General features: G+C 41.3%; 1 protein-coding gene and 1 long non-coding RNA gene across 3 annotated transcripts in view; one reads left to right on the top strand and one right to left on the bottom strand.

The window, feature by feature from the left end:
• ASIC2 (acid sensing ion channel subunit 2) overlaps positions 1 to 14,011 on the top strand; it is a 994,452-nt gene that overhangs the window by 366,854 nt on the left and 613,587 nt on the right. The window lies entirely within an intron of this gene.
• LOC144285270 (uncharacterized) lies at positions 6,287 to 12,414 on the bottom strand. The gene is made up of 3 exons (XR_013353600.1): positions 12,024 to 12,414; positions 10,748 to 11,245; positions 6,287 to 6,498 (listed from the first exon to the last, which is right to left on the bottom strand). It is a non-coding gene; the product is annotated as an uncharacterized LOC144285270 (long non-coding RNA).

The raw sequence follows: 14,011 nt of genomic DNA, 5'->3' as shown, positions 1-14,011 counted from the left end.
AGATCACAGAGACATAGCCAATTTGTTTTTACGTCTTTACCTTGGTGACCAAATCCTTCAAAGTCTTGTTCTCAACAGAAATAGTGTCCAGATCCCGGGGGATTACAGGAGACAAATGTATTAACTGCTTTGCTACTAAAAATCCCTAGATCAGCCTCAGGTTAGGATGATCCTAAAGCTGGACTGATCCTCTAAGAGGTAAACACCAGGAGATGAATAACCATGTCACTCTTGAGCAATGGTAGTCCTGTGCAATGGGACCGAGTTTGGGCTGAATAAAAATGGGAGTGTGGAAAAAGGAGTATGAAATGAGGCCATCACTGGAGGAATGGAAGGAACAAAATCCGATGCCATAATAGTTGCACTGTGTGAAATAGTGCCTCCCCCCAATTCATATCTACCTGAAACCTGAGAATGACTTTATTTGGAAATAGGGTCTATCCAGATGTAATCAAATTAGGGAGAGGGAAATCCAGTATCTCAAAAAAAGGGAAATTTGGACACAGGGTTACAGATGTGTGAGCATACCTTCCATTGCTTTGGAAGCACCCAATGCAACTTTCACTTGGGCCTCTTCATTGTCATGTAGGGCAAACATAAAATTATTTTCTTTTAGTATCACTGATTTTATTTATGTGAAATCATGTATATTCATTTGCATTATTTCAGATTCTTCCATCTGTATTAAGCTTTTTGAAATTCATTGTTTAATAAATACTATCCCTGCCTGGAATATAACCCTGCCCCTGCCGCCCCCCCCGCCCCAAAAAGGGAGAAAAATAGATAGTAATACACAGGAAGCACGCCATGTGGTGATAGAAGAGAGCCTGGACAGATGCAGATATGAGCCAGGGAGCCAAGGATTGACAATAACACCAGAAGCTGGAAAAGGCAAGGAAGGATTCTCCCTAGAAACTTCAGGGTCCTGTGAACACCTTGATTTTAGACTTCCAGCCTCCAGAACAGAGCAAGAATAAATTTCTGTTGTTTAAGGCCACACAGTTTGTATTACAGAAGCCCTAGGAAACTAATAAAGCAGCTTTACCTGATGCCCCAATTACCAGCCCTCTGGTGCTCATACCCTTGTGCAATTCCTTCCCCTCTTTTTTTTTCAGATTTAAAAAAAAAATTTTATTTGAGAGAGGAAGAGAAAGAGAGTAGGAGCAGGACGGGCAGACGGAGAGGGAGAGTGATAATCTCAAGCAGATTCTTCACTGAGCACAGAGCCTAATGCAGGGCTCAATCCCATGACCCTGAGATGATGACCTGAGCCGAAATCAAGAGTCTGACACTTAAATGACTGCACCATCCAGGTCACCCCCATGCCTTCCTTTTCTACATGGGTTGGGTTTAGGGACCCACTCCTAACATACAGCAAGTGCGACAGGGATCATTTCCAAAATTAGGTTGCAAAAGAGTTCTTATTCCATCTAGCTTGCTCTGACTTGCTCTGTCAGATAAAGCTAGTTGTCATATCATGAGCCATTTTATGGGAAGGCCCACGTGACAAGAAACTGAGGAGTTTCCAGCCCCTGAGGAGCAGAATCCCACCAATGGTCACATGAGTTAGCTTGGAAGTAGTGGGCCCCCAGGATGAGCCCTGAGATGACCGCAGTCCCAGCTGACACCTGGATTGCAGCCTGTGGGGCCCAAAGGCAGAGGACCCCCTAAGCAGTGCCTGGATTCTTCACTCGCAGAAACCATGAAGTAACAAACTGTGACTTGGTTTCTTTAATCCCTGGAGTCTTGGGGTAGTTGGTTATGCAGTAATAGGTAACTGACAGATACAAAGAGTAGATCACAGCAGGTGTTTGGAAACAAAGATCATGAAGACTTGTGGTTCCACTGTGTGTCGCTTCCCGGGGATGGAGACTTGGAGAAGCTATGGAGGCATGAAAACATCCATCCTTTACGTTATGTACACATTCCTGTCACCTGCAGAGAAGGCAACTGCCGGAAACTAAGAGTGTGAGGAGTCATTGTCGGAGGCTGTGTGCTTCAGTGGAACTTCCCTGAAGGGAGGCAAGGGATTGTATCCTTACAGACTCTCAGACAGACTCAGAAACTTCTCCAAAAGTCCTTTCCTAGCACTTCCCTTCTCCATCCAGTGTTGTGTTGAGGGAGGTATGGAGAAAAGGGAAACAATTTTGGAATAGGAGTCAGGAGACCTGATCTGAACTGTGGAAGTAGAATTTCCTCTGGCATTCCTACCAATATGGTTGGAAATGCTACATGCTTTCTTCTGCCTCAGTTTTCATATTTGTAACAGTAGAAGTTAGTTTATATAATCTTTAAAGGTCTCTTCAGGACTTACATTTAATCATTCCTTATAAAATAACCAGGAGCCCCAGGAAAAAAAAAAAATAGAAGCAAGTGAGCATTCATGGGGCTCATCTTTCAAACTCAGGCATTCCTTTCTCTGGGAAGTCTCTCACGACCTCAGCAGATTGCAGGTCTGATTGAAGTGCCCCTCTGATGCAAAACCCAGGCACACACTTATCGATTATAACTTACACAGTGATGGTTGATTTACGAATCTCTTTTCTTTGTTCTCTGGTCAACACGTGCAGCAGAGACTGGCTTATGTCTTATTCTTCTTTGTATGCCCAGGACCTAATCTAAAGGTTCGCAGTGATGTATAGTAACTATTTGTTGAACAGACGAGTGACTAGATGGATAAATGGATAAGTGGCTCTTTTGCCCATAGTGGATATCCTGCATACTGGAGAAACAGCTGGGGAAGCTATAGTTTTCTCTTGCCACATGGCTTGCTAGTGACAGTTGCATAATATGGTCAGAGAAGGGCATACTGTGGCACAGAAAGTCAGATCTCAGGATGCATGCAGACCCATGAGGTTGGGTGAAAGCTCATCTCCTTTCTGTTCTAACAATCTATGGAGCTTGGAAGCAGAGATAATTAAATCAAGGCATACGGGAGACACATGTTAGGGAAATGGGACAAAGATAACAAGGTCAATGCAAAAAGAAAGAAGAGGATCTGAATACTGAAGTGATAGACTGACTTGCCCCATAAAGTACTGGGCACTCATATAACTAGAAATGCCCAAATAGATCATCATCAAATAGATAAAGAAATAGATATTTAGAAGGTTAAGTGGTTTGTCCAAGGACACAAAATAAGTGGCTTGAACTTATATTCTGTCCCTCTGCATATTAAGGACTTTCCCCCAGTGCACAGATGTTGGGGGTGGGGGAATATTTAGACCATTGCTACAACTAAGGATCAGTAGGGCAGGCAACTGATGGTGGTGGTGTATAGTCTTTGATATAGTCACAAGTAGGAGACAACAGAGTAGTAAATATGAGGTATAGAGATAAAGATACTCATCCATTAGTTTCCAGGGTGTGATAGAGCATGACATTGATGTAAAACTGATTTGGGTTTGAATTGTAGCTCTACCATTTACTAGTTGTGTGCCCTTCCCTAGAAATACCATCCATCAGCTTTCTCAGCCTTGGTTTATCTATGGAATAGTAAAGATAACACTTCTCATAAGAATTCTTGTCAAGGTTAAAAGAGATGTGTTTGTGGAAGCACCTGGCAAATGAATGGGGTCCAAATTCTTCTTATAGGACTAGAGCTATCAGGTGAGATGCCTCAGCCACTGAAGACAAAGACTGAGAAAGGAGAAAAGAAAACAGAAACATCGAGACAACTTTAAATGGTAGAAAACAGATGGATAAGTAAAATTTAACTTTGCATAGCAGAGAAAGCTGAAATAAAATCCTTACAAGATTCTTGAATGGGTAATCAAGAATTGGCTTCCTTTTTTTTTTTTTTTCTGATTTCTCTTCCAGAACGTCTAAACACTCTGGACATTTAGGAAATATGTATCTTTAAAAGTGAAGATATAGTTGGGGCTGAAAGTAAAAGAATGGTTGAAATTCCGTAAAAGAATCAATTAGATCCCCTCGGTTCCCTTGCTACCCTAGGCAACCATGCAACTCTTCCTCCCCCACCCAGCAGGAGAGTCAAGTTTTCTCTTTGGAGAAGTATACCAAAGGAAATCAGAATTCAAGAATACCATGCACAGATTGGGCAGAGTGGGAGGCGCAGATTGTTGCACAGAAAACTGGGAATTAGGGAATAAGAAACCTCTAGTCCTTATAACAAAAGATTAAAAAAAAAAAAAAGATTGTAGGATAGATAATCTGACCTGCAAGGGAAAAGAGTATTACAGGGACTGACAGTTGAGGTTCCCATTGGCAAAATTCCTTAATGCCTGCAAAAGCATCCTTATCCAGCCTGCCACTGGAAAAGCACAATACACTCACACAAAGCTAATCTTTTTTTCACTTTTAAGTGTGAATGCATACCAGACACTTGAAAAATTTTACTAAAGCCTCTAAATAAAAATAGACAAACAGAATAAAGGAATCTGAGGAAAACAAAAACAATGCAGAAAGCAGAGAGGAGGGAACTATAGGGGGAGAGCCTCTGACTTATGCCCTCAGAGAGATAAGAAAAAATATTGATACTCTAAAAAAATACCTTTAAAAATAACAAATAAAATTTCTTGGAAATTAAAATTATGAGAAACAAAATACAAAGTTTGATAGAATGGCCAAATATTTGAAAAAAAAAATATCCAAAATGCAAAGTTTGATAGACTGGCAAAGTGATGGGGGAAAATAGGGATCACATAAGCACCTTAGAAAATTAATCCAGAAAACTGAGTCTGAGAAAATTTCCAGAAAAATGAAGAATTTGGACCAGAGAAAACTAAGAACTAGTAAAAGAAAAATTTTTTAAAAAGATTTTATTTATTCACGAGAGACACAGAGAGAGAGGCAGAGATACACAGGCAGAGGGAGAAGCAGGCTCCATGCAGGGACCCTGACACGGGACTCGACCCGGGTCTCCAGGATCACGCCCTGGGCAGCGCCAAACCACTGGGCCATCGGGGCTGCCCGAGAAAAATTTTTTTAATTGAAGGCTATTGGTTTCTAGATTCAAAGGGCTTATTTTATGCTCAGCATAATGAATGAACTCATTTTAAAATTTCAAAGTAAGGAGGGTAAAATAAATATTCTAAAAACTCTGAGAGAAAAACAAGGTCACATTCATAATAACAGAATTCAGATTGCAGTATCAGAAGCTAGACAATGGAGAAATGCCTTTAAACTCTTTGGGAGGGCAGCCCGGGTGGCTCAGGGGTTTAGCGCCGCCTTCAGCCCAGGGCATGATCCTGGAGACCAAGGATCGAGTCCCACTTCGGGCTCCCTGCATGGAGCCTGCTTCTCTCTCTGCCTGTGTTTCTGCCTCTCCCTCTCTCTCTCTCTCTCTCTCTCTCTGTGTGTGTGTGTGTCTCTCATGAATAAATAACTAAAATCTTTTAAAAAAAATAAAACTCTTTGAGAAAATGATTGTTCGAGATTCTATACATAGATAAAGATATGCAGTAGTACTTTCATGGCATGCACCCTTTCTCCAGAAGCTCCTGGAATTGATTCTTCATTTTGATGGGCACAATGAAGAAAGAGACAAGAGACTCAGAAAGCCAAGACTCTTCCCCCAAAACGGGAAAGAATTTCAAGGATAACAGCAAAGCAACAGATGTAGAAAGGAACCAAATCTGATTGGATTAAGAAGATGGGGAAAATCTAGGAAAGGTTTTTCCAAGGTGGGAGCCAGGGTAGAAAAATCATAGATTATCTCATGTGTTAGAATGTGATTGAGAGAGATTTTTAAAATTTCTGTCAGAGAGTTTGGAGATGCAATTGTGGTGATACATACATAAATAGAATAGGCAAATTAAAACTTGAGGCAGTCATTAACGCCAGGAAAAACAAAAGGTTGTCCCCGAAGGGTAATGTAAATATAGTACACCACGTAGAACAGCTATGAATGCAGTAGCAATGTGATAATAATAATAATGCTAAAAACTAAATAATTATTGCATTATAATTTATGTTTTAGAAGTTGACAGCATGATGAAGAGAAGAAGTGTGTGTACATGTATGTGTTTAGGAGATACAAGGGTTTTCAAATCCTTTTAAAAATATGAAATCAACATACAGACAACAAATAAATATATGTATGTGTCCTGCTTAAAAATATGGGAACAACTCCAGAAGAAACTGCTACAAAATTTAAAATATTTGCCTCTGATGGGGGTGCAAACTTTGTGAATTGAGAGGAGTGAGGTGGAAGACTGCTGCTTTCCATTTTAAACCTTGAACATTGTACTAGTTTTCTGTGACTGCTTAACAACATTAACACAAACTGGGTGGCTTAAAACAACTGAAATTTATTTTCCCACAGTTCTGGAGGTCAGAAGTCTGATATGGGCTTCCTGGGCCAAACCAAGATGACAGCAGGGCCGTGCTTCTTCTAGAGGCTCTGGGGGAGAATCTGTTCCTTGTCTTTTCCAGCTTCTGGTAGCTGCCGACATTTCTTGGTTTGTGGCCTCATTACTCCAATCTTCATAGCCAGCATCTAATCGGTCTCTGCTCCAATTCCACATAACCTTCTCTCTGTGTGTAAAATGCCCCTCAGCTTCCTTCTTATAAGATATATGTGACTGTATTTATGTCCTCCCTGGATAGTCCAGGATAATCTCTTTAACTCAAGATCCTTAACATCACATCTGCAAAGGCCTTTTATCCATAGAACATAATGTTCGTAGGTTTTGGAGATTAGGACAAGGGTATATTGGGGGGCTATCATTTAGCTTACTACAAGCATTTAAAAAACCTTTCTAGTATATTTATATGATACATATATACATATGCATATACACACATACATAAATACATAAGTAAAAGAATATAGACCATTTTTAAAAATTGTGGTTATCAATGGAATGTCATGGCAGACTTCCAATTCTACACCATATATCTCTATAAGTGCTCTTGAATAATGAACATATATTACTCATGTGAAATGTTAATATGTGAGAAAAAAAAGAGGCAGGGAGAAAATTTTCATGCTTTGGCTGATCTACATTTGAGACCAACTAGTTCCAAGTCTTTCATTTCAAATACAAACACCAGGCAAGTCTCCAATTAAGTGACACTGACATTTATGTTGTTCCCTGGAAGACATATGTGTGTTTAAAACATGCAGCTACCAGAAGCCAAGATCTCAGGGGGCTAGAGAGAGGTTTTGTGGGGTTTCAAAACAACAAAGAGTAGTTTTAAACCCCATCTAGGGAGTCATTTGCTCTCACATATACAGCATATCTGCCTCTTATCTTCTGGCTTTTTTTCTCTTTTTCTCAGATGCTAGGATAGACCATATGATGATACTCCAAATTAGAGTACCACAGTTGATAAGGACCTTAAGGACCATTGGGTCCAACCCCAACATGGAAGAGTTTAGGGAATTCAGAGAGGACCAAAAGGGTGAGTTAGTAATTCCCTGAGGCAGAACTAGACCCCAGGGCTCCTGACCCCTGATGTTCAGAGCACTATTGTATTCTCTAGTCCATGCCCCTCACTTTTCTATAATTTAGAAAATCCTAAAGGTTTGGGAAGCAGGGGGAGTATGAGCATCCTGACTACCTAATCCCCAACCCTCCTGGATCTTTAGTATTCCTAAGCTGTCGTGTAGGTCATTTGTTCACAGGGATCTCCCTAATTTCTCTGTCAGGACAAAGGCCCTCTCCTTTGGACAAAGTTACAGAGATTTGTTGTATGTTGGCTCTTACAGAAACTGAAGGTATCCCTCTGACTCTGCTTCTTTGATTGCATCACCTAGATTTCCAGTTCCAATGGACTATCCTGGTTGGGAATTAAGAGATGCAGATTTTTATCCTCTCTTTCTTCACAAAAAGACTCCTTTTGCCTTGGAACTTTGTTTTTCCGTGTGTTTCATGGTTAAACCAGTGCCATGCCATCCCCTCTCGGGAGGTGAGTGGAGCTAGCTGTGGCTGACATATCCCAAACATCTGCTAGGTGCTTTACCAACACTAAGTTACTTGATCCTCATAACAGTTGGGAAAGATCAACATCACTGTCTTACAGATGAGAAAACTAAGGTAGTTGCCTGAGGTGCCAAAGCTAGTTATATTTCAGATCTGAGACAAACTCACATCTTTCATATCCCTAAACCAGAATACTTTCCATGATGCTAATGTAAGGGGGAAAGGGAGATGCTGCTGCCTTCCAGAATGAGCCTTGTTATTTACCACGCCAATGGGAACACCCTGTCCAGCTGGCCCAGCTGAGCTGAACCCCTCTGGCTTCCACTGTCTGCAGATCTCCAGCTGTCACTTAGACAAATTGGCCAATGGATTAGGAGTATTGGCAGTGAAATGCACACATCTTATGATGATCCTTAAACTAACACAGATTGATATGGGAGGTAGGCTGGACTTTCCTAGCAAGGGAATGTTAATGGAAGATGGCTGATTGCCATCTTAATCCAAAGGCTTTCTAGCCAATTAAGTATCATACAAATGCCTCATTCTGACAATCTCTCATGATCACGTTAGTCAAAATGTATTATTTTTGGTAGTGCTACAAAGACTATCTCAGCATAGAACGATGGCTGGTCCTGACCAGAAGGAGGTGCTCAAACTCCACATTGAACTAGTTTCTAAGTAGGATAGACCCTGGGACTAACACCTTGTAGAACTCAGCCTATTGTCGGGAGATAGGCCTAGACCTATTTCCTTTCCCTTGTGTAGAGTGAATTGGCCTCACTAATGTGGCAAAAAAAAAAAAAAAAAAAAAACAGACTTTTTTATCTTTGTATCCTATAGAAGACAGTTATTTCCATATTTCCATGGTAAAATATATATATTTTATATATATATATAAATATTTTTATATAATTAAACTTATATATTAAACTTATATATTAAGTTTAAATATATACACTATATTTATATAACTATATAAATAGTTATATAATCTATAACTAAATAATATTTAGTTTATTTATTGGCTGCAGTCAGTTGAGACTATAAACAGTATCACCCAGGGCTTGGCCAATCAGATACTTTGTGCAGAATTTAAATATGGAGCAGGAAGGCAAGACACAGATAGGTCCATTCCACTCCAGCATGAGAAGTCCTTACACCTCAATTCCCGAGGTGCCCCTGCCTCTCCCTCTAAGCTCCAGGTGCTTCATGTGAGGATTTCCAGCTTCCTCATTGTCCCTGAAATGTTGTGATTTCATCAAAAGTAATGTGTATTAAAGCCAGAGCAGACTGACCTCTTTGGGAACTGGACATCAAAATGATAACTCCACACTATGACATCAGTGACTTTATTCCACTCTCTCTGACAACTGCTTTTTAAAATTATCATTGTGGAGTTAGTCATTTTAAAGCAAGCCTCAAAACTGTACTCTTCACTTTGACCTTGTAAAGTCCAGGGGCGGGGGGCCGGGGAGTGGGGGAGGGAGGAAGTAGCACACAAAGAGACAGCCATTAAAACTTTTGACTAACGAGATTAGAAGCTAAAACTTGAAGTGGAGAAAGCTACAATTTTTTTTCAATGTATTATGCCTTCATATTTACGAAGCAAGATGCTTTGCAACCTAGAATCTTTGCCAAAGCAAACAGTGGATCGGTACACAGGTAAACTGCAGTCATTTTCAGATTCACAGGGGCTCACATCATTCAGGTGCATTCTTTCTTAGAGAGCACCCATGTGGTGGAGGGAATAATCTGAAAAATGAGGAGGGCATGGAATGCAAGGAAGGGGGAACTCAACAGACAGGGGTGGCAAATGACAGACCGAAGTCCCAGGATGTGAACTACGCCTTGCCATGAATAAGAACATAGAATGCTCCAGAAATGAGGTCTCTAGTTTAAATCCTGCTACTGCTATGGCTACTACTAATTGGTAGACAATAGGTTATCATCTGAAAAATGAATTTAAGGAAGCTAAAGAAGTGCTGAGATAAAATCATATTCCTATATAGAAAATGAAGCTTTTAAAAAAGGCAGTGATTAAGCCAAGAAAACCGAAATTGTGTGAGAAAGGAAATAAATTACAGTAAAATTCTCCGATTAGCAGCGAACAGTATTTTTATAGCTGTAATAATGTAAACACTGACTTGATTTAATAGGACATTGAAATAGGATGATGTTGGAAGAATGGGGGAGGGGCAGAGGGCAGGGGAGGGGTGAATTAAATATCCCTCTTTCCAGGCAGGACGAAAAACATGAAGAGATTGCTATGGGGGTCGTGTAGCTGAGGGGTCAGCCAGGGGAAGAATGGGCAGGGGGCTGGTGTATTTATTAAAAGCCTTTTAGTTTAGATTTTTTTTTTAGTTTTTGAAAAATGCATGCATGTATTACTTTGGAACGGTTATTTTCTTAAAAGTCATGAAATAATGTAAAGAGTTTACATATTTTTAAGAAGCTTTAGTTCTTAATGAGATGAGCTCTCTGAAGTCTGGCAAGCTGAGCTATACAGAAGGACTTATTTCCTGAGGCTTCCTGAGAATAGTGTTTTCACTGGACAGCTAAGCAGATGAAAAGTTTTGCTTGTTTTTGCTTCAGATATATTTTACACACACACACACATATTAAATATAACCCTACAGATAAAGACATATGTCCCCCCATTTCATTCCTATAAATTCCATCCCCACTGAAGCAATTAGAATTATAAATTTAATGCCATTCTTTCCAGTCTATGCTTTTTAAAATGTATTTTTACCACACACACATACACATGCATACTCACACACATGGTGCACAAATATATTTACTTTTTTTCAAAATGTCCACTTAAATGCTGTGTAATGCGTTTTTCTACCACTTACTTTGTCCACCCAGTGTTGAGACCCATCCATGTTGATATGTGGAGCTAGTTCATTCATTTTATTCCATTGAATGACTGCCCTCAAGTTTATTTCCTTCTATCTTTCTCTCTTACAGTATGGGAGTGAATACCCTTATACAGGCCTCCTGCTAAACATGAGCAGGACTTTCTCTAAGGTAGAGACCTAGAAACAGAATTGCTGGGGCACAGGGTAGGCACATTTTCTACTTATTAGGTCACTGGTTCAGCATAGTTTTGTAAGTATAATTAAAATAGTGCTTCTGGGGGACTCGGGCTCATAGACCAGGAGGTGGTACAAACTGGCCCCAGCTGGGGGTGGAGGCCATATCAGAAATACCATCTGTTACAACAGCTTCTGATTCTTTCTTCAGAGACGGCACTTTGGGACCATAGCAGAGAGATGGGTTTATTCACGTTCTCTCTAACAAGCTGGTACCTGACATTTAAAACACTGCTGAGGTTCTTTTCCCTTTTACACCTATGAGAGGAAAGCTCCAGTTAGCATATTGTTGAGAAGATGAAGGGCAGGACAAGACAGGATTAGAGAACTTGTAACAGAGACAAAGAGGGCCTCGTGGGTAAAGCATAGGTGTACACATTCTTCCATTCATCCCCTAGGTCACTACTTATTAAGAATGTATCAATGGGATCCCTAGGTGGCGCAGCGGTTTGGCGCCTGCCTTTGGCTTAGGGCGTGATCCTGGAGACCCAGGATCGAATCCCACATCGGGCTCCCGGTGCATGGAGCCTGCTTCTCCCTCTGCCTGTGTCTCTGCCTCTCTCTCTCTCTCTCTCTCTGTGTGACTATCATAAATAAATAAAAATTAAAAAAAAAAAAAGAATGTGTCAGAAGAGGGGCACCCCATGGGCTCAGTCAGTAGAGCATGCGACTCTTGATCTCAGGGTCATGAGTTTGAGTGTTGGGCATGGAACCTACTTTTAAAAAATGTGTCAGAGGTGGAACAGGACCCCGGGGTGGAAAATACCATAAGAAAGGGACAGTTCGGGATCCCTGAGTGGCGCAGTGGTTTAGCGCCTGCCTTTGGCCCAGGGCGCGATCCTGGGGACCCGGGATCGAATCCCACGTCGGGCTCCCGGTGCATGGAGCCTGCTTCTCCCTCTGCCTGTGTCTCTGCCTCTCTCTCTCTCTCTCTCTCTGTGACTATCATAAATTAAAAAAAAAAAAAAAAAAGAAAGAAAGGGACAGTTCCCTTCCAACTGGGCATGGTAGATATGATTTGGAAAGCCAGCTCTACCTAAATTCCTTTCCAAAGAAACTGCCCCGGTCTTGGGCAACCAGCTTTGTTCTAAACCATTGCATTCTCTTCCCTCACTTCTCATCCTTGAAAACTCTCAGCAGGTTGGACCAGGGAGGGTCACTTGACTTGAGGACTGTTAATCCTAAAACCACTCAAGGATACTCTGCTTCAAGAAGAGGAGTGGCACCAATCATATTTGCTTAGGATGCTCTAGATTGTTGGTAGAATCCGTCCTCAAACTGACTTAATGATAAAGAATGTATTCTTGTGAAAGGCAGTCCTGTGGTAGAGCAAGCGCTGGCTGTGTTGTGTCCCCTTGATTCCTGGTGTCGATATTGTCCTGACCAGCTCTTCAGGTGGTCTGAAAAGGACACCAGTAGAGACAGAAGGTAGAATGCTGTCTGGTTTACATCCTATGGGAATAACCTGGGATAAATGATGGTTCCATTAGTCTGATTGGGCCAGCTGAAGTCATGTGTCCACTCTGGGCCAATAGCATTCATTGGGAGATTGTCATGCCCTGGTTGGGTAAGCCTGGGTTCTGAACCCAGTGGTAGAAAAGGGATAGGAAAACTATCATTGGTTTAGAGCAGTGACATTTCACTCCTGCAGCCAGAGGTTAGTCAGCTTCCTGCAAGTCACATGAACTCCACTAAGGAGGAGGAAGGGAGGAAAGGATACTGGGTAGGAAATAGTGTCCACTGTCATAGAATCATATCTTAGAGTTGCTAGAAATTTATAAAGTACTGGACTTGGTTCACTCCCTAGCTGTTAGCTCCCTTCTCCCCACTTTAAACCCAGCTGCTGCTCAGTAATCTTGGGAAAACACAAAAACTGGAGATGCAGATTTCCATTCATTTGGGTTTCTCTTTAAGCCAAGGGTCTCAGACACTTTCCTTTCCAGATACTACGAGGAAGCAACTTCTCTTTGCTTTTTGAGATCTCTCCATTACAATTTTACTTACATGTGTGATCAGACCTGTCTTCAGCATGAGCCCCTTTACAAAGCCCACTGTTTTTATATTCAGGTGCCAACAACTACAGCATCCTCAACACCATCAGGTCAGTTACTGCCCTTCCTGCTGCTGTGGGTGGCCAGGTGCTTCCCACAGAGACACCTGAGAAAGTACAGGTCATTCAAAGGGACTTCCAGATCCCTATTTCTCTAGCTAAGAACTGGAGGTAATGGCTCCATAGCAACTGGGGAGGAGGGAGAGATAATGAATGATTCACACATATCATGATGTATATATGTGGAATACTATCACATAAATGTACTCAGATATTGGACACAATAGCTTTGGATGGTCAGGTGGGAGGATGAAGGAAGCAAGATATCCATTCAAAGTTATTCAATCCAAAAGCTTTGTTCCCGTGAAAGTGACCATAAACGATAGTCCAGGAGGTATGGCTCCCTGCTGGAGCATGCAGCATGGATGGGACAGGCTTTGGCTTCTGTGCCATTCCTAGGACTTGGTTCTCAGGCCAACCTTAAATCTCCCACCTAATTAAGTATCTCACAGGTGAGTGGGTGAATGGATGTAATAATATTATCAGAATGATTTCCATTCCGTTGGGATCTATTTTTTAAGCAAATTATTTGCAACCATCAGTATTTTTACCATTAGTAGTAAAAACTAACTTGCAACGCACCTTGCAATTGGTCCTAACACACAGTGGACCACAAGGGCTGCCCTATTTTGTTAGCATCTTTAATTTAAACACATACAAATACACAAAAACAATAAGAAGTTGCCAGAACCAGAACACATATCAGTTGGACAAGGTGAAACAATTTGAACTAATAAGCCAGGGGGCCACCTCGCCTTTGATAAAGGTGGTTGCAGAATTTTCCAATTAACACCCATGCCTCTGCCAACACACACACTTTCCCCCCTCCCTGCATCTGAGAGGGCTGCATAGGCTATAAATTGAGCCCAAATCCAAAAGAAGTGAGGTTGACGGAGCTCTGAGAAAAAAAATGT

This window comes from Canis aureus, chromosome 16 (assembly GCF_053574225.1).
Source record: "Canis aureus isolate CA01 chromosome 16, VMU_Caureus_v.1.0, whole genome shotgun sequence".
In the NCBI taxonomy this organism is placed as follows: Eukaryota; Metazoa; Chordata; class Mammalia; order Carnivora; family Canidae; genus Canis; species Canis aureus.
This window is presented reverse-complemented; position numbering and strand designations above follow the sequence as displayed.